The following is a 20,101-nucleotide window of genomic DNA, read 5'->3' on the forward strand; positions in this document are numbered from 1 at the left end:
CCATTTAAAACACACACTGTTTTTTTAACCAAGTGCCATAATCAGAGTTACAATGTGAAGCAATTGCTCTACTTAGGGCAATGGAGATGTAGAACACTACTCAGACCCAGAGAACAATGAGCATAATTATATTATTTCTGATAGCTCTTTTAAAGTTCTTATGTACTAACTCCATCATCCTTCATTTCTGGGTCTGTTTTTATCAACCAATTTTTTTCTGGGTTATGAGTCACACTTTCCTGTCATTGATTGTCTAGTAATTTTTATTGGACATTTCACATTACTGGATTGCTGGATATTGTTTTATTCCTGTAAAGAGAGTTTGATTTTGTTCTGCCAGGAGGTTATTTGCAGATTACCTTGATCTTTTCCAGACTTGCTGTGAAGGTTTTCTTAGGACATGTCTAGCATAGCCTTATTGCATATAGGTCTAGTTTAGCCCCACTATAAAGGTTTGACCTATCTGAGGTCTCTACTGAACCCCTCACAAGGTATTTCCAATCTGGTTGGTGGGAACCTGATTTAGTCTCAATGCTGTATGAATTTTGGGAACTATTTGGCTTACAGTTTCCCAGTAATTGTTTTTTCTCAGTTCTTTGTCCAGCCTCAGGGAATTTCATCCTTTGTATGTACAGACTGATAGTCAACATCTTAAAAGGACCTTTATGCAGGTCTCTGGATCTGTTTCTCTGCGAAACTCCCTCCTCTCCACTATTAATGATCCCTGTCTGCCCAACTCAGCAAGACAGGGATCATTAATGGTGGAGAGGAGGGAGTTCGCCCTCCTGAGCCACTGCCAAGAAATTACTTTTAGAAGTAAATACAGGGCAATGGTAGGGTTTATCTTTTTGATTCATTCTCTTGGATATAGTACGACATTGCCTATTTTCTCCAATGTCTTAAAACAATTGTTTCTTTTTTTGTAAAATTATCTAAATTTTTTACTTTATAGAGGATGAGGAAGAGTATAGATCTGTAGCAGTTACTCTTTTAAGGGCCATAGTCATACATTCAAAGTCCCTAATCAGGGATTTGATTATACCAGTGTACTTGACATACTAAATATATATAATTTCAGAGAGGGAAAAATAGAGATATCAATGATGAGAGAGAATCATTGATTGGCTGCCTCCTGCATGCCCCACACTGAGGATTGAGGCCACAACCTGGGCATGTGCCCTGACTGGTAATCAAACTATGACCTCTGGTTCATAAGTCGATGCTCAACCACTGAGGCACACCAGCCAGGTTGTACTCTATGTTTTGGCTGAGAACAAATAGACCAAGATCTATAGTCCACACTGAATTGCCCTTAAATTATCAACCAGGTACTACCAGTAGTTTAGCTTGGAGTAAATTTGTCTGTTTACCTTCAGCCAACTTCAATGCACTTCTGAATCCCTTCATCCTCAGGTTCCTGCAGTCTTTATTCTTTCTTGCTATCAAAACCTTTTTCTCAGAAAGTCTAAAACATTTTAAAAGGAAATGAAGCTCCAGTGCTGATCAATTTCAGCAGATGGCAGAGAATTTGAGACAGGCAAGAGAGCCATCTGAATTTCACAAATCTTGGGACCCACTTTCACCCAGAGGGTATGCCATCGAAGTTGGTGGATACCACATACAAAGCTCCAAAGTTAACTGGACTGTGTGTGTGTGTGTGTGTGTGTGTGTGTGTGTGTGTGTGTAACTTCCACTAGCTAATGTTCCGTTCTTGCCAGAACTTCACAGAAGCAGCTCTGAAAATGTCATGCCAGTATCCATGTATAGAACCTTTGGCCTCTTGCTCAATTCAATATTGCATTATCTGAATAAACCATCCCTCAGAATTGCAACATTTAGGTCACTGATTGAGCCAGACTATGGATTTATATAATCTCTGTCTTCTTATGAAGCTAAGCCTTAGTAACGCATGGCCAGATAATAAACCTGTGAAAATCAGCCTGATGTAAACCATGTGTTCATGGAAATCTTCTACATTCTTTAAGGCTCAGCTAAAATACCACTCCTGCAAGAAGCTGTGATGGTTGCTTTTGCATGTCAACTTGGCGAGGCAATAGTTCTGAGTTATTTATCAAGTACTAATTAATCTAGATGTTGCTGTGAAGCTATTTTGTAGATTAATTTTGTGATTAATATCTACGATCAATTGACTTTAAGTTGGGATAATGTGGATATGCCTCATGTAATCTCTTGAAGGCCTTAAGAGTAACAACAGGTTTACTGGAACAGAAATTCTGCCTCAATCCTGCAACATTAAGTCCTGCCTGAGTTGCCATCCTGCCAGTCTGCCTTGTGTATATTTTAGACTTGTCAGCCCCCACATCACACGAGCCAGTTCCTTAAAAGAAATCTCTGACTTTGTATATTTATAACATATGTTACACACATTTTATGTATATATATATAGTAGGTTCTGTGTCTCTGGAGAACCCTGACTGAAACAAGAAGCCTTCTCTGACATTTCTAGCCCAGAGTGATAGTGATTTCTCCTTCCTCTAGCTTAGCACCTTTATTTTCATGATCTCATGTTCTTCTATCCCCAAATATATAATGGCATATATTTATAACACATCCCGCATAGACTAAGTAGTTATAATTAGGAGACTCAAAATTACAGTGGCTTAATCAAAAGTTTTATTGTCTCTCTCAGCATTTAGAAGGGTGAGCCATCCAGGTTGAACGGGTGGCTCTGCTACACACGGTCAAAAGGGACCCAGGATCCATATGGTTATTCTGCTCCCTCATGAGTGTTGTTCTTTCTGATGATGGTCCAAAGTTTACCTCTTGGTATTTGAGGGAGATTTCCAAAGACCTGTGAGTTTAAGTCCACTGGACTGCTCCAAGTTCCCCACACTTCATCTTTTATCCCACGTAGCAAGACATTTTGGCAAGACATTTGCAAAGTATTTAATGTTGCTTCACAACCTTACCAACAATACTATAATTGTAATAATTTATCTTTCCATCATAGAGTTTTCCAACCCCACCGCACCGTACCTCTCAGTGCATGAGAACTATGCAAAGGAACTGTCCCCTTCCCTCACCCCAGCACGAGGGAAACTCTAGCAGCTGCTCAGTTGCTACGAAAACTGTTTGATGGTTACCAAGAAGGACCTCCAGGAAACCATCAGTCTGGCTAAAGGTCAGCATGAGAAATAAAAGCATCAGTTCAGGATCCTTCTCACTTCACTTCCTCCTATTTTTACTTACAGCTGCATCAGTTACTAGTATACTTAGACCCGTTTCCCTGCATTCCCGTTATCTCTCCAAAAGCCAGGTAAAATGACTATACAGGTCATACAAAACAAGGAAAGTAGCCATGGGAAACGTTAGTGCTAAACTCACTGGTAAGGGTAGGTCCTAAAAGGGTGATAGAGGGAACCACCTCCTCCCGTCTTCAAAATGCTTTCCAATGGGATAAAGCCATTCACTAAGGCAGAGGTTCTCAAAGTATGGCCGCTGGACCCGCAGTGTAAGCATCGCTGGGGAATTTGTTAGAAATGCAAATGATTGGGTCCTAACACAAACCTACTGAATCATACACTTGGGGAACAGAGCCCAGCAATCTGTGTTTTAGTAAGTCCTCCAGGTGACTGACTCAAGTAAAGTCTGAGAACTACTGTACTGATAAATCTGGGGAAACTCCCTCATCATCCCAACTTGAGCAAAGGTCTTAGAAGTAGCATCCAAAATGGATACCCCAATACCTCATTCCAGATCCATAAAGGAAGCCACAGCCCTTGCTGGTGTCTTGGCTGTCTATATCAATGTCTCCGAGAGTCTACCTGGAGCACCTTCTAGTTTCTCTTTTAGTCCTTGCTTGTCATTCCTGATCCCTTTGCTTCAGACTTGGTTCGGGCCTCTATGGCCAAACCCTCTGTATCTGTTGCCTTATCTGCTCTGTCTCTTTGGTTTCTGAACCAACCTCTTCCCTCAATCCTGTCTCTGTTTTCCATTTGCTCCAACTCCTGCAGCTATTGGTCAGCTCTGCTCCAGTCCAGACCCCACACTTTCTGGGAAAGGCAGTCAGAATGCCAGATTAAATTGTTTCTCTAAAAAAAAAAAAATCAAGTTACTAGGCTGGGCAATAAGGGGAGTGATTATCCAGTATTTCTTTGGAAAACGGTTTGGCAGTTCTTCAGAAAATTAAAGAGCTATTATATGGCCCAGCAATTTCATTCCTAGGTATATATCTGAGAGAATTGAAAACATATCTGTAATAACAAAAGCATAATATGCTAATTAGACCAGACATCCTTCCAGACGACCTTCTGAATGAAGCCGGGGCTATGAGGGAAGCCCGGAAGCCCGGAAGCCGGAGGGGAGCCTGGGTCCCGGGTGCCAGAGGGAAGCCGGTGCTGGCAGCTGGGGGAAGGAAGGCCTACTCTTGCATGAATTTCATGCATTGGGCCTCTAGTCTATATATATAAAGGCCTAAGCAACCATTACAACTGATCAACCAAACAACCGGTCCATTGGTTGCTATGATGCCCACTGACCACCAAGGGGGAGACGCTTAATGCAGGAGCTGCCCCCTGGTGGTCAATCTTCTCCCACAGCCAACTTCTTGCGGCCCAGGGCCGGCCAACCTCCAGTGGTCCTTCCCCCTGGCTGGCCGAGGGACCCCATCCATGCATGAATTCGTGCACTGGGCCTCTAGTATTCTCATAAAAACTTGTACACAAATGTTCATAGCAGTACTATTCACAGTAGCCAAAAGATAGAAAAGAAACCCTAAATGTCAATCAACTGATGAATGAATAAATAAAGTGTTGCATATACGCCCAATGGAATATTAATAAACCATAAAAGAGAATGAAGTACTACTATTACATTCAACAACATGTATGAACTTTAAAAGCATGCTAAGTGAAAGGAGTCAGACACAAAAGGTCACAGATTGTATGATTCCATTTATATGAATAGGCAGAATAGGCAAATCTGTAGAAACATTAAGAGTTATCAGGATGCAGGGAAGAGAGAATAGGGGCTAACTGCTAAAAGGTATGGGGTTTCTTTTCTGAGATGATGGAAATATTCTAGGATTAGATAATGGTGATTGTTGCAATTGGTGAATATACTGATGTGCACTTTATTTATTATTTAATTTTATTTTTAAAATATATTTTCATTGATTTCAGAGAGGAAGGAAGAAGGAGAGAGAGAAACATCAATGATGAGAGAGAATCATTGATCCACTGCCTCTTGCACACCCTCTACTGGGGATCAAGCTCGCAACCTAGGCACGTGCCCTGACCAGGAATCGAACTGCGACCTCCTGGTTTATAGGTTGATGCTCAACTACTGAGCCATGCCAGTCGGGCTGATGTGCACTTTAAAATAGTGAATTTTATGTTTATGAGATATATATTAATTGTAAAAATACTATAAAAGGAAAAATAAGTAAGTGTTGTATTTGGGTTTCAAATAGTAACTGACACCTAGCAACTAATGAACAGGAAAACATGTGAAATGCATAGAGCAATTAGTGCCTGGAAGGTTTTTTCTTGCTAGGCTGCCCCTTTCCTGCTCTTTTAGAGAGTAGGCCTATGTAAGATATTTTTATTTGCCTACAACTGTTGACATTTCCAGGTTGTTGGCTTCTGGGATATATAAGGCCATCTTCTTGCAGGGATCACTTTTTTCTCCCGCCATCTGTGTTCACAATCTCTCTGTGCCTGGTGCTCATGTACATGTAATGATCCCCTGGAAAGAAAATACAAGGAAAGCAGCAGGTTGGAGAAGCCATTTTGACTGGTGTGAAGTGATATCTCATTGTGATTTTAATTTGCATCTTGCTGAGAATTAGTGACATTGAGCATCTTTTCATGTCTATTGGCCATCTGTATGTCTTCTTTAGAGAAGTGTCTATTCAGACCCTTTGCCCATTTTTTTTAAAACTTTTTTTTTTGTTTTGTTTTGTTTGTTTGTTTTATTATCTTCACCTGAGGATTTTTTAAAAAATATATTTATTGATTTTTTACAGAGAGGAAGGGAGAGAGATAGAGAGTTAGAAACATCGATGAGAGAGAAACATCGATCAGCTGCCTCCTGCACATCTCCCACTGGGGATGTGCCCGCAACCCAGGTACATGCCCTTGACCGGAATCGAACCTGGGACCTTTCAGTCCGCAGGCCGACGCTCTATCCACTGAGCCAAACCGGTTTTGGCTCCCATTTTTTTTTTTAATTGGATTGTTTGTTTTCTTGGTGTTGAGGTGTAAAAGTTCTTTATAAATTTTGGATATTAACCCCTTATCTGATGTATCACTGATGAATATGTTCTCCCATTCAGTGAGTTGTTTTATCATTTTGTTGGTAGTTTTTTGTTGTTGTTTTTCTTGCTGTGCAAAATCTTTTTAGTTTGATGTAGAACTATTTATTTATTTTTAATGATGTTTCCCTTGTCCAAGGAGATATATCAGAAAAAAAATATTGCTACAAGAAATGTCCGAAATTTTACTGCCGATGTTTTCTTCTAAGATTTTTATAGTTTTGAGTCTTACATTTAAGCCTTTAATCCAATTTTAGTTTATTCTTGTGTAAGATACAAGAAGATGGTCTAGTTTCATTTTATTTTATGTAGCTGACCAATTTTCCCAACACAATTCATTGAATAGATTGTATTTACCCCATTGTATGTTCTTGCCTTATTTGTCAATTATTGACCATAAATATGTGGGTTTATTTCTGGGCACTCTATTCTATTACATTGATTTATGTCCATTTTTATGCCAGTATCATGCTCTTTTGATTCCTATGGCCTTATGTGATTCCTACAACTTTGTTATTCTTTCTCAATATTGTTGTGGTTATTCAGTGTCTTTTGTGGTTCCATATACATTTTAAAAATATTTGTTCTAGTTCTGTTAAAAAAGCCATTAGTATATTGAAAAGAATTGTGTTGCATCTTAGAAAGGGCCCAGAGTGCCCAAAACTACAAGTGTGAACACTTAGATAAGGATTCCATCTGGACACCGATATGAGTGGAACCTCTACACCTGGTGGGCTATAAGAACTCAGAGCTCCACCCTAGCCTGTTTTGCTCAATGGATAGAGCTTCATCCCTCAGACTGAAGGGCCCAGGGTTCGAATTGGTGAAGGGCATGTACTTTGGTCTCAGGCTCAATCCCCAGCCCTGGTTGGAGCCCGTGTGGGAGGCAACCAATAGATAAGTCTCTCTCACATTGATATTTCTATCTCTCTCTCCTTCCTCTCTGAAATCAATAAAAATACATTACAAAAAAAAAAGAAAAAAAAAAAAGAACTCAGAGCTCCAACCACCCAACATTAGAGCTTGGCTGTACCACAGGTCATGCTTGGAGCCCTGTCTGACTTCCACTCCACTAGGCACATGCTGCCATTGTACCCACCTTGCTGGAGATCATGCCTGCCTCTCTACCTTTAAACTTCATCAGTGGCTGGGACTTTGCACCGGATGCTCTCTCTGCTTGCTTCTATCACATAAGCTCCCTCTCTATGTACAACCTGCATGCAACTCCTTTGGCTTATTGGGGAGGTCTCCCCTAGTAAACCTGGCATTGTGGAAAGACACGAACATGTATGAGTGGCTCCTTTTGGGGATGCTCCCTGGCTCACCACACTTGCCCAGTTAGGAATTTGTGATCAGACCATCCTGTGTGGTTACTTTCACTGAGCATGTCAGTTCTGCCATGTGGCCCCACTGATCTTGTCATGTTTATTACATAGCCCCTTTTTTATTCAAACTATAAAACATTACAGTTATGATTTCAGACAGTTTCTTTGTGCTTGTCTAATGTAATCATTGACTAGACTATAAAAAATTGTCCATTAAATGCTCCTTGACTAAATTACCAAATATCATGACTATCATGACTCTATATCATAACAATCTTAAGGAAAGTTAAGAATATATGTATGTATGAGCTTTGTGTTTTGAATTAAAATTGTCTGTTAGAAGTCCTGTTCTTGGGAAATCGAAAAAATTTCAGGATTTGAGACTAAAGTCCTAGAAAACAAAATGGGGTAATCAAGATCAAATAAAGAAAGTTATCCCTTATGGAGATAGTCACCAACTGTGTTATTTAATGAATTCCTAGACTTCTCATGTGAACCAGTTCCATGGTGCTTGCATTAAAATCAATAATAATTATTAAAAGTTCATTAGGGCCCTGGCCGGCGTGGTTCAGTTGGTTGGGCATCATCCCATGCACTGAAAGGTGGCTGGTTTGATTCCCCAGTCAGGGCACATGTCCCAGTTTCAGGCTCAATTCCCAGTAGGTGCCTGCAGAAGGCAGCCAATAGAATGTTTTTCTCTCTCCCCCTCCCTCCCTTCCTCTCTCTCAAAAAATCAATTAAAGATATATTTTTTACAAAGTCCATTAAATATAAAGCATGGTGCTAGGCCATTAGAGAAGATATAGATACTGCCCTCAGGTGCTAAAGTCAAATGGTATAGGACCTAAATCCATAGAAAAGAAAACAATAATAGCAGTTAGGGTTCAAAGGGAGGCAGTATTGCAAGGCAACATGATTAGTGGCCACATGAGTTAATTATACTAAAAATATCTGTGGAAGTTTTGAGGAGGAAGAATCACTTCAGCTTAGAGATTTATAGAGATAGTGACAATTGAACCAAGTATTGAAGGGTAGGAGGGATATGGATAAATGGCCGTAAAGAAGTATGGGCATTTAAAGCCTTGAAATTCCTTCTGTTATTTATTTTTTTTTTTTTTTAAGGAAGCTGTTGGGTAATTTATGTGGATGATCTGAGCTACCTATGACCCAGCATACTGATATCAGCTTAAAACTCTTCTCTGTCCTTCATTCTTTTTTCTTATTCCCTAAATGGTCAGCAGGTGGACATGGGTTGGGGAAAAGAGCATTGGTCAAGAAAGAAAGAGGGCCAGAGAATAAAGAAACTCCTCCTGGGATAGCTGATAGTGGTCTGTGTAATTTTACCTCTCAACATGGATCAGTGTGGAAACAAACCCTCCTCACAACATACAATTTAAAGCCAATTTAAAACCTAATGATTATCCCTCTTTTATCAAGAGTAACACGTTTTGAAAAGGGCTGTGGTGCCTGTGCTTGGAAAAGTGAACGAAGGGCATGCGGAATTGGGATAACTAGAGCCCAAGGGTATCGGGGGAGAGATTGCTCCAGCATGCCTGGTAATCAGAGACTAAGTGATGAAGACAGGGGATAATCACTTATCATTTACATTTGTGGCAAATAAATTCGGAAGAAAACAAAGTAGGCCTGACACCTGGGCAATTAAATTCTTAATAATAAATTAGTGATTACACCTGACTGTATTGAAGGAACACAATGAAGTCCATTTCTACCTAAGTTGCAGATAGCACCTCCCTTTAAGCTATTAAATTCAAAGACGCAGTTTCCCCTCAGGAAATCAAGCATCTTCCCCGCCTTCCCAGTTCTCCACTCCACGCTGGCTTTTTATTCTAAGTTTTTATTCTAAGCACTTGCTTGAGCATTTTGGAGAATCTTCTTCTCAACGGGATGTTGGTATCTGAGCAGAGAAGAAAATTGTTCCATTTCCAACTCAAAGGTGATTGTATTTACATAAGCTCCTCTTTCATTTAAATCTATCTTAATCCTCAAGGATTTAGTAACTAAAATGCAAATGCATTTTTTTAATAAATGAAAAAAAGCATAAGAGACAACAAATAGTTCAGAGGAAGAATTTTAACAAATCACCTCTTTATTTTCATGTTGTCTTGCCTAAAAGTGGTGTGGTTTCAAGATATCTGTATTTTTCCAATATACACATGAAATAATTTCATCTGAAAGAACAATGTCATCATTTTAATCTTACTTTTCCATCTCTAAGTTCAAGATCATTCTGAAAATTTTTTGAATTTGATAGCTGAGTTGAAAGGCAACTGGTCTACATTATTGCTCCAACAAAGACATTAAACCATGGTTCATTATTATCTGATTAAGTTTTAAAAGCATGACCAGTGTAGATTTTTTTTCTTCCTAATGTGCAAGAATTTATTCTGCATGTTGCATGGCTTAGTTGAAAGTTCTTAAAAATTTCTTCCCTAGTGAAGTACTAGTTGCCCCCAGTTCTGCACAAGAGGACCCACCAACAGAGCAGAGACGTGGCAAAAGCTCCTGGTTTGCATTCATTTCTAACCTTACTTGCTTTCCCATTTAATTGAGCCCACTTTTCCTTGGGTATGTTGGAGAATGTATGCATTGTAATTTTATTTAGTTCTTTGCACAGTATCACTACTATCTTTATTTGTATATATTTTTCTTTATAATATTTTTTTCTTTTCTGCATAGGATGCTGTGTTTAAGTACTGTGAACAAAAAAGGGCTGTGTAATAAACCTGACAAACTACGGGGGTGGGAGTGGGGAGGCTACACGGCAGGCCTGACAAGCTCAGTGACCTAAAGTAACCACAAAGAACAGTCTGATCACAAATTCCTAGCTAGTTGGTCAGTGGGTAATTATATTCTAGGCCTCTAGCTTCCTTAGCAAAGGTCCATTTTACCTTAACTGAGCCCTGTCCATTGTTCTTTTTTTTATATATATAATATATTTTATTGATTTTTTACAGAGAGGAAGGGAGAGAGATAGTCAGAAACATCGACGAGCGAGAAACATCGATCAGCTGCCTCCTGCACACTCCCTACTGGAGATGTGCCCGCAACCAAGGTACATGCCCTTGACCAGAATTGAACCTGGGACCCTTCAGTCCGCAGACCGACGCTCTATCCACTGAGCCAAACCGGTTTCGGCAATGTTCTTATGCATCTAGAATAACATACCTTTGAAACATTAGAGTAATTTTCTTTTCCAGACCCCTCGAAGGCACAATTGCAGGCACCAGAGCACAAGACTACCAGAGATAGAGATCATAGAACCCCTCATTATTATCTTTCCCCCCTGCATATCATCTCTATACTGTAAATGTTAATTATCATTTAACCTTTTTTATATAACTATATTTATATAATAACTATATTTATATAATAACTATATTTATATAATAACTATTCTGTACCCAGCAATGTAAAAGAAGTTTGTGCTTCTTCATTTTGCTTTTTATCCAGTCCTAGAAATACCCACCTCCCCCTCCACACACTTTGCTATCTCCTGCCATCTTAATCTACCACCAGTGGGTTTTCTGTACCTTCCTTACGTTTTCTCCTTTGATTCTAAGCGCATTAAAGGAACTGCAAAACTGCCATTTTCCAGAGCAGCGGTCGCCAACCAGTGGTTCGCGGGTCACTGTTGGTCCATGAGGTACAAAAGGTTGACGACTGCTGTTTCAGAGCATTTTCTCAATCTGATGAGATCTTGCTTCTGGGCATGTCCTCAAAAATTTGGCTAAAACAAACTCTTATAAAACTTTCCTATAGGCTTGGATGTTCTTTCTTGTGGACAGTCCTTCTACCATATTTGTATTATAATACGAGGGGAAGGAAGTAGAGTAATATGGCCTCTTTTCACTGAAGATAAGCAAAACTGTCCACTAATGAACATTATTGGCAATACCAAAGGCACTAGAATATTAAAATTATTTTTCTTTGATATTCTTATTGTAAGCTATTGTGTAAAGGATATATAAAGTACTCAGATTAGACTTTCTTTCCCATGTTAAAAACATCTATAAAATTTCACTAGACTAGTTTGGTACCTTAGCAATGGATCGAACAATTTCCTTCTCTCACTAAGCACAATGTAAGTAGTGAAAATGACATAGTAGGCAGTTAGATGGGCATGAGTAGAGTAGGAATGAGAGGCCAGGTATGGAAGGTCACCAGGACGGAGAGCCCCATGCCTAGCAACAGGCAAAACTGGGAGGACAAGTATGGTAGGGTGGGAACTCACCCCCAGGGCGGCCTTTCCTCCCCTAGCATGTTGCTAGTCATGTGGTTTAGACCCCCTTAGAGGAGGAACAAGGAGGCCAGAGAAAAGCCTCATATGACTCCCATCCAAACTCTTGTAAGACCACTCCCTTAAGCATTAAGCCCTCAAGAAAATGAGGTTCTCACCCACATAAAATCATCTTAGGTGTAAGACCTCAGGTCTGTTGACCACAGAGACTGAGTTTTGGTCAAACTACAGATAACATCTAGGCCTCAGTTGTGTTTCAGTTGCAGGCCCAGAAAAGGGTGTGTGTGTGTGGGGGGGGGGGGGGGCCTGGGGGGGGTTACACACCATGGCTGACATCAGGACTAGCTGCATGACTAATGATCCCTTGCCCTAGTGCAGACCAATCAGTGGAGACCACCACCCTGAGGAGACACGCCTGGAAAGCTGATGAATATTCTATTGAGATCCTCCCCTGAGACCTCAGATAAAAGCCCTAAGACCATGGTCAGCAAACTGCGGCTTGCGAGCCACATGCGGCTCTTTGGCCCCTTGAGTGTGGCTCTTCCTAAGCCTTAGGAGTACCCTAATTTAGTTAATAACAATGTACTTACCTATATAGTTTAAGTTTAAAAAATTTGGCTCTCTAAAGAAATTTCAGTAGTTGCACTGTTGATATTTGGCTCTGTTGACTAATGAGTTTGCCTACCACTGCCTTAAGAGAAGGAACCAGTTCTCTCTCTCTCTCTCTCTCTTGTTCTTTCCTGCCTGCACCTTTCCTCCTCTCCTTCTTAGCTGAACTGAAGGACTGAGGTCTAATATCTGGTCCTATTTTGCTGTTAACAAAAAGGATTAACATTTGTTTTTTACCTACTAAGTCTCAAGCACCTATGTAAGTATTATCTAATTTAATTGTACCACAATCCTATGTAGGTATTATTAACCTTATGAAAACCCAAGATGCTATAATAGTGTCAATACGGCCCATAAAAAAAGTACCAGCCATTTTTTTTTTAGACTGTTTTTCAAAGTGTGGACCGTGTGTGTTTCTGGGTGGTCCAAAATTCAGGCAAGCTGTGTCCCAATAAACTCATATCTTGTATCAGGATAAGGTGAGGGTTTAGCACTAAGTGGTTTCTGCTTACTTCCCCAACTCCATTTTGAGCCCCTTTATCCAACCCCACAGTTTGCTCCAGGTCTATGGCCTTTTCTTTTCTGGAAGAGGAAGAGTTCTTTTCAAGCAAAATGCTTTTCCATTTATTTCCTTTGTGGGGGTGAAGAAGGAATTTCCCCTCTCTCCTCTTATTCTTTAGGTCTAGGCCTGAAATATCAACTCCACAGAAAGCCTTAAAGAACCATTCCTATTTTAGTGGATCCTCACCCTTACTTTCTTAACATTTGCACTATTTCCTCCAAAAAATGTATTGTAATTGTAAGTGTGTTGTTTATAGTACGTCAAGCAAAGATAGAACTGAACAGTGTACCTGGGACTCACACAGTGCTTTGCACTGACTAATTTCTCTGTTGAACAGGGGAATATTGACTCTGAGAGGTTTTATTCTGGAAATTTCCCAGCTCAAGCCTGAGAATATTATTATTAAGGTAATTCCAAGCCTGAAAAAAGGTAATGTCATGAATTCAGTTTTGTACTGACATAAATAAGAAAGCTTATTCTCAGGGCCATAAAACAAGAGAAGAAACAGGAGTGGGAAAGCATGCAGACATAAATCATGTACAGAACCAGGTTTAATGCCCTCTCCCTTTGAGCATAAAATAATAGTGCTCCTCTGGGCTTCATTAGAACTCAGTAAGGCCAAGTGGATGAGTAGAGTGAATAACAATGATACTCTGCCCAGATCCCTTTAGCACCCACACTCCCACCCCCTTAAGCTTTCTTTTGCTTCCCAAAGTCAGCACCTGGGGTTCTTTTGTGGAGGATTGAGCCTGGGCTGCTAGAGGCTGTCTTGCTGGCAGCACAGAGAGTGGGAGATGTCTGGAAAAAACCACCACCCATTCCTTTAACCCATGACTGAGAGGTTGGGGAGTATGAAAGCACTGGGCCCCTCACCTCAGGACAAGAGTCCCTGACTTGATCAGGTTGGAGTCATGATGGCTGGATGCACCATTGCTTGGCTTCCTCCTTTTCTCTGCCCCTGGTCTTCCCTCTTCCTTAGGGATTTCTCCTGGGAGCATTGCCCTATTAAGTTACATGCACTCAAATTCTGGGAACCTCAGCTTAAGATCTACAGCTGGAGAACTAATCTTAAGACAGTGGGACAGATGTTTTTAGAATTTTCCTTCTTAATCAATAAGCACAGATTGACTATTTATAATGCACTGTAGAGAAACAGAGATCATTAGAAGAACAAAAAAATAGCAAAATAAAGTTCTGTAACTATGAAAGTTAATAGCTGTCCAAGTAGTTTAATGCAGCAAGAGTGAAGGCACATTGGGGACAGGGAATGGCAGTTAAAGATGGGCTAGGAAGTGTCACTTGAGGCCAGATTATGATAGGTATTGAAGTGATGCTAGGAAATTTAAAAGAGACAAAAAAAAAAAAAAACACAACTAACAAAGAAATCAAGCCCTTACAATTGCTCTCCATTTAATCCTCACAAAAACCTTATGAAGGAGATACTGTTATTATCCTCATTTTGTAACTAAGAGAATCATAGGGACACCTACAAAGAGCTAGGATCTAAACCCAGGTTTGTCTGATTTCCGAGCACATGGGTTTTCTGTTCTACAGAAAATGGGAAGTAAAATATCATCCTTAACCAGTAGCTCCAGTGCAAAGTCTGGATTGGACTGGGGAAGGAATAGACTCCAAAATGAGCTCATTTCCATCTCTATTTTTTTTTAAAAAAATATATATATTATTGATTTTTCACAGAGAGGAAAGGAGAGGGATAGAGAGTTAGAAACATCAATGAGAGAGAAACATCGATCAGCTGCCTCCTACACACCTCCTACTGGGGATGTGCCCACAACCAAGGTACATGCCCCTGGCCGGAATTGAACCTGGGACCCTTCAGTCCACAGGCCGATGCTCTATCCACTGAGCCAAACCGGTTAGGGCTCCCATCTCTATTGCAGTAGTCTTTTTGAAGTGATGATGGGGACCTGGACCAAAGCAATGGTGGTAGGGATATAAAGAAACTGGATGATTTAAACACATCTGTGCTGCTTGAAACTCAACTGCATTACCCGGGTCAGACTGTTGGTTTGATTCAGCTCTAGGTCACAAGTATATTCCTACTGAGTTAGAGGGCAATAGAATTCATTCATTCAGTAAATATTCAACACTCACTATATTTTTAAGAAACTGTGTGATGGGTGATACCAATTAGGGGACATTAATGGGAAAATGTCTCAAAGCCTACATACTCCTATTGAGTCAATAACCCTTTTAGGTTGTATCAGAACCAATGGACATTCAGAAATCAAAACATGGATACATTTCTTGTTCTGTTAAGGTTGTTTAAAGCCAAGAAGATCATAAAAATTATGAGTTCTTATCCTAATTTCAAAGGGACAACTAAGAACCTTGTGGAGAGCGGCTATAGCGTTTGGACAGGTTCAAGCCTCGGACTGATGAGAGGGCACGGTCCTCTCATGGCAAAGCCTCGTGCAGGTCCCCCACAATTATAGCCCAAGGCTATGGTTGTAAGCTTGACCTTATGGTCCGAACCTGTGGTCCCAGGCGGCTGAGTGATGTGGGCTGCAGGAGGTGCAGCAAGTGCTGCCAGAACAAAGCTTGATAGAGTTCTCAGGTGCATGCAACTAAGTAGATTCGAAACTGGCAAGAACATTGTAAACATCTTGACCATGCCTTGCTTTGCCTCTTGGGATCTGACTATAAAATAAAGACTCGGCTTTCAGGCTGTGGCACTGTCTCTCCATCTGAGAACAGTGTCCTACCTAGCCCCAGCTATATTCTCTTGTCTGTTTTCTTTAATCCTTCACCGCCCCTCCTCAAGTTCACCACTGGCTGTGCTGAGTGCGGTTCAAACCTGTTCTGTTGCTTTTTGTTTCTCGTAGCCAAATTCTTAAGCTTATATACTAAAAAGGTACCTTTTGTCTGACCAGTGTGGCTCATGGTTGAACATCAACCAATGAACCAGGATATCACGGTTCAATTCTCAGTCAGGGCACATGCCTGGGTTGTGGGCTCGAACCCCAGTAGCGGTGTGAAGGAGGCAGCCAACCAATGATACTCTTTCATCATTGATGTTTTATCTCTCTCTCCTTCTCCTCCCTTTCCTCTCTGAAAGATATATATATATATATGTATATATATATATATATATATATATATATATATATATATATATACACATACATATATATATATATATTTAAAACATCTAGTTTTTAAAAATTTTATCCCACATATACACGTAAGCATGTCTCAAATAACCTACTTACAAATATAGTTCAGCATCTTTATAGTAGTAAAAAATTGTAAAGAACCTAAAAGTCCATTAACAGGTGAACAGCTATATAAATATGATATAGCCATTCAATAGAATATTATACAGCTGTTCAAATGAATGAGGCAGCTCATTAATATAGCTCTAAGATATATTGAGGGTGGAAAATAGCAAAGTGCAGAATAATGTATTAAATATGATTTATGTACAAAAACATTACAAATACCCAAATACATACATACTTGGGTTGTACACTGAATATTTCTGTACTGTAGACAAGGAAACAAAAATGGGGTGTAAGTGGGTGAGATTCAGGTAAGTAAAAGAAAGTTCACTGTATATCTCTTCACTGTATATTCCTTCCTGGAAGGATTAAAAAAAGTTCCCAAAGTGTTTATCCTTGGGAGGACGGTTTTTAGTTTTCATTTAACACAATTTCACTGATTTTCTGACATGTATTATTTTTACATAAAATGATTTAACTGGCAGTATGGTTATAGGGTTTTTCTCTCTATGCTTATCATTAAGGAAACATATCGACTTTTTTTTTTTTTTTTAAGCCATCGCTGGCCATTTTTGTCTGTTTAGGAGACGTTAACCGGGGTCATGATCTGCATAGGCCAAGGTTTATTAGCCTAAGGTTTTTTTTATTCAGATTGTACCTTTTCTGGAACATTTTGAATCCAACTTTATTGCTTTAAAACGTAAGATCCTTAGCTCTATAATTCACCCATGTGTCATTTCTTCAAGTTCTAGTAAAATGCTTATGAAAGGCCTGGGCTTTTCACAAGCATTTTTCATGCTGCTTAAGGGCACGATTCCCTGGGCCTGGACTCTGTTCATTAAGAGAGGAGGCAATAAGCTGCTTTGTTCTCTTGTTACGGTGACAGAACTAAATAGCATAAAGAGATAATAAATTTTCATGAGGATTCAAACACAAAAGCACAGTTGGTGAGAAATCACATTTCTGTAAGTAATCTACCAGGTCTCTCCAAAGTGTATTACCGTTTCATTTGTGTATGTGATCCCTGATTTTGAAGGATTGGTGAGGTTAATTTACAGAATGAAATTAATAGGCTATTTTACACAAATGGATAATAAAGTAGAGATGAACACCTTTTGGAGTTAATTTAGCTTATATTGTATCTTCATGTAACATTTTCTTCTTACTTTTACATGAAATTACCTTATCTTTATGCTTCCAATTAATTTCTCTTCTCAAGATATGCTTAACTTTTCTTCTTTCTTGGCTTATATAAAAAGTGAAGAGAAGGTAATGACAGGAAGCCAACGGAGAGGAGCAAGCACATGTTCTTCCTCAGCCTCGTTTCCCTCTAGCATCCTTCACTGGCAGACTTTTAACAAGGAGCAGGGAGGGACTGGTAGAGAAATGCTTGCAGAGTTCCAGACCCAGTGTCATAAGCAGAGTGTGGAAGAATGTATTTGGAACCGAGAGAATATACAATTTTTAAATTAAACCTATATGAAATTTTATTTTTAATGCATCTAATTAATAGGACTTATAAAAGTACTTTCCACTCATTTTTTCTTTTCTACATATGGAATATGAGATATAGGTAATTTAAAATAACATCCAACCAACTTTTTGAGCACCCACGCAGCACTATATATTAGGCCCTGGGAGATTTATATTGTCTTCTAGAGGCCCAGTGCACAGAAATTTGTGCACTCGGGGGGAAGGGGGGGGGCCCTCAGCCCGGCCTGTGCCCTCTTGCAGTCTGGGACCCCTTGGGAGATAACGACCTGCTGGCTTAGGCCTGCTCCCGGGTGGCAGAGGGCAGGCCCAATCCCTAGGTGCAGCCCCTGGTCGGGCTCAGAGCAGGGCTGATTGGGGAGTTGGGGTGCCGCCCCCTGTCATGCACAGAGCAGGGCGGATTGGGAGATTGCGATGCCACCCTCAGTCACGCTCAGGGTAGGGCCAATTGGGGGGTTGGGGCACCACCCCCTGTCACACTCAAGGCAGGGTCGATGGGGAGGTTGCTGCGCCACCCCACCACGCACAGAGCAGGGCAGATCAGGGGGTTGGGGCGCTGCCCCCTGTCGCGCACAGAGCAGGGCCCATCAGGGGGTTGGGGAGCTCCCCCCTGTCACGCACAGAGCAGGGCCCATCAGGGGTTTGGGGAGCTCCCCCATCACGCATAGAGCAGGGCCAATCAGGGGGTTGAGGAGCTCCCCCCTGTCACTCACACAGTAGGGCCGATAGGGGAGTTGGGGCACTGCCCCCTGTCACCCACAGAGCAGGGCCGATGGGGAGGTTATGGCTCTACCCCATCACACACAGAGCAGGGCCCGTGGGGGGTGGGGGCTTGGGGCGCCGCCCTCTATCACCCACAGAGCAGGGCCGATCAGGGGGTTGGGGCGCCGCCACTCACACTCAGGGCAGGGCCAATGGGGAGGTTACGGCTCTACCCTGTCACACACAGAGCAGGGCCCGTTGGGGGGGAGGTTAGGGCGCCGCACCCTGTCACACACAGAGCCGCAGGGCGATCAGGGGGTTGGGGAGCTCCCCCCTATCAGGCACAGGGCAGGGCTGATCAGGGTAGAGGGTTGGGTGCCTTCCCCTGTCACGAACAGAGCAGGGCGGATAGGGAGGTTGTGGCCCTGCCACATCACACACAGAGCCGCAGGGCCATCAGGGGGGTTAGGTGCTGCCCCGTCACGCTGATTCCTGTGCTGGGAGGCCTCGCGGCTCCGCCGATCCCGGTGCTGGGAGGCATATTACCCTTTTACTATATAGGATAGAGGCCTGATGCATGGGTGGGGGCTGGCTGGTTTGCCCTGAAGGGTGTCCTGGATCAGGGTGGGGGCCCCCACTGGTGTGCCTGGCCAGCCTGGATGAGGGGCTGAGGGCTGTTTTCAGGCTGGGACTGAAACTCCCAACTGCTCCTTTTTTTCTTTATTCTGGGCCAGCTTTAGCTTTGGCTCCAGCTCTTAGGCCTCCACTGCTGAAAGCAGGTATCTGGTTTGTTTGGGTTCTATAATCGAAACTCTGTATCAACTCCAGCTCTGAGATCCCGGCTCGCTGAAAGCTGGTTTCTGGGGATTTGTTTAGCTTCTATATTTGTTACAATGTTTCCAACTGCAAGCTCAGAGGCCGGCAAGGCAGGCGGGGAACATTGGAGTCCTCCATCACTGAAGCAAGCAAGCCTCATGTTAGCTTCCAGATGCCTGGCTGCCGGCCGCCATCTTGGCTGGCAGTTAATTTGCATATCACCCTGATTAGCCAGTGGGAAGGGTAGCGGTTGTATGCTAATTACCATGTTTCTCTTTTATTAGATAGGATTATGTAAAAGTTAAATACAAGGACAAAAGGATGGACAATTCCTGTCCTCATGGATTTTGGGGGGAAAAATACCTTTTTTTTTTTAAACAGCACTCACTGTGTTTCGAGTAATAAGCTTAGATTGAGAAAAATCCCACGAGCATAAATTCCTGTGGCAGCTATTGGTTGTGAGATGAAAAGATTCCTTATGTGCTTTAGAGGAATACCTCAAGGGAAGACTTATTACCTTTTTCTTCTATCATGAAAATGATTCTTCTAATTTCATGCAACGGTATTAAACTATTAACAGAGTATTGTCTGTAACCTATTTAACAGCTAATGTTAAAATCAAATTATACACAAAGCATGAACTAACTTTTAAGTTTTTAAAAATATAATTGTTGTTTAATTAGCTAAAAAAGGTAAGGTTTAAAAATATATTCTGGAGTAGATTGATTGATTATCAAAGACTGACTTTTCTATTCTATTTAAATATAAGAGAATTATGCCTTGCCTTGTGACATTTTTCATCTTTATTGCCTTCCTCTGGCT

Source organism: Myotis daubentonii, chromosome 12 (assembly GCF_963259705.1).
Source record: "Myotis daubentonii chromosome 12, mMyoDau2.1, whole genome shotgun sequence".
NCBI lineage: Eukaryota > Metazoa > Chordata > Mammalia > Chiroptera > Vespertilionidae > Myotis > Myotis daubentonii.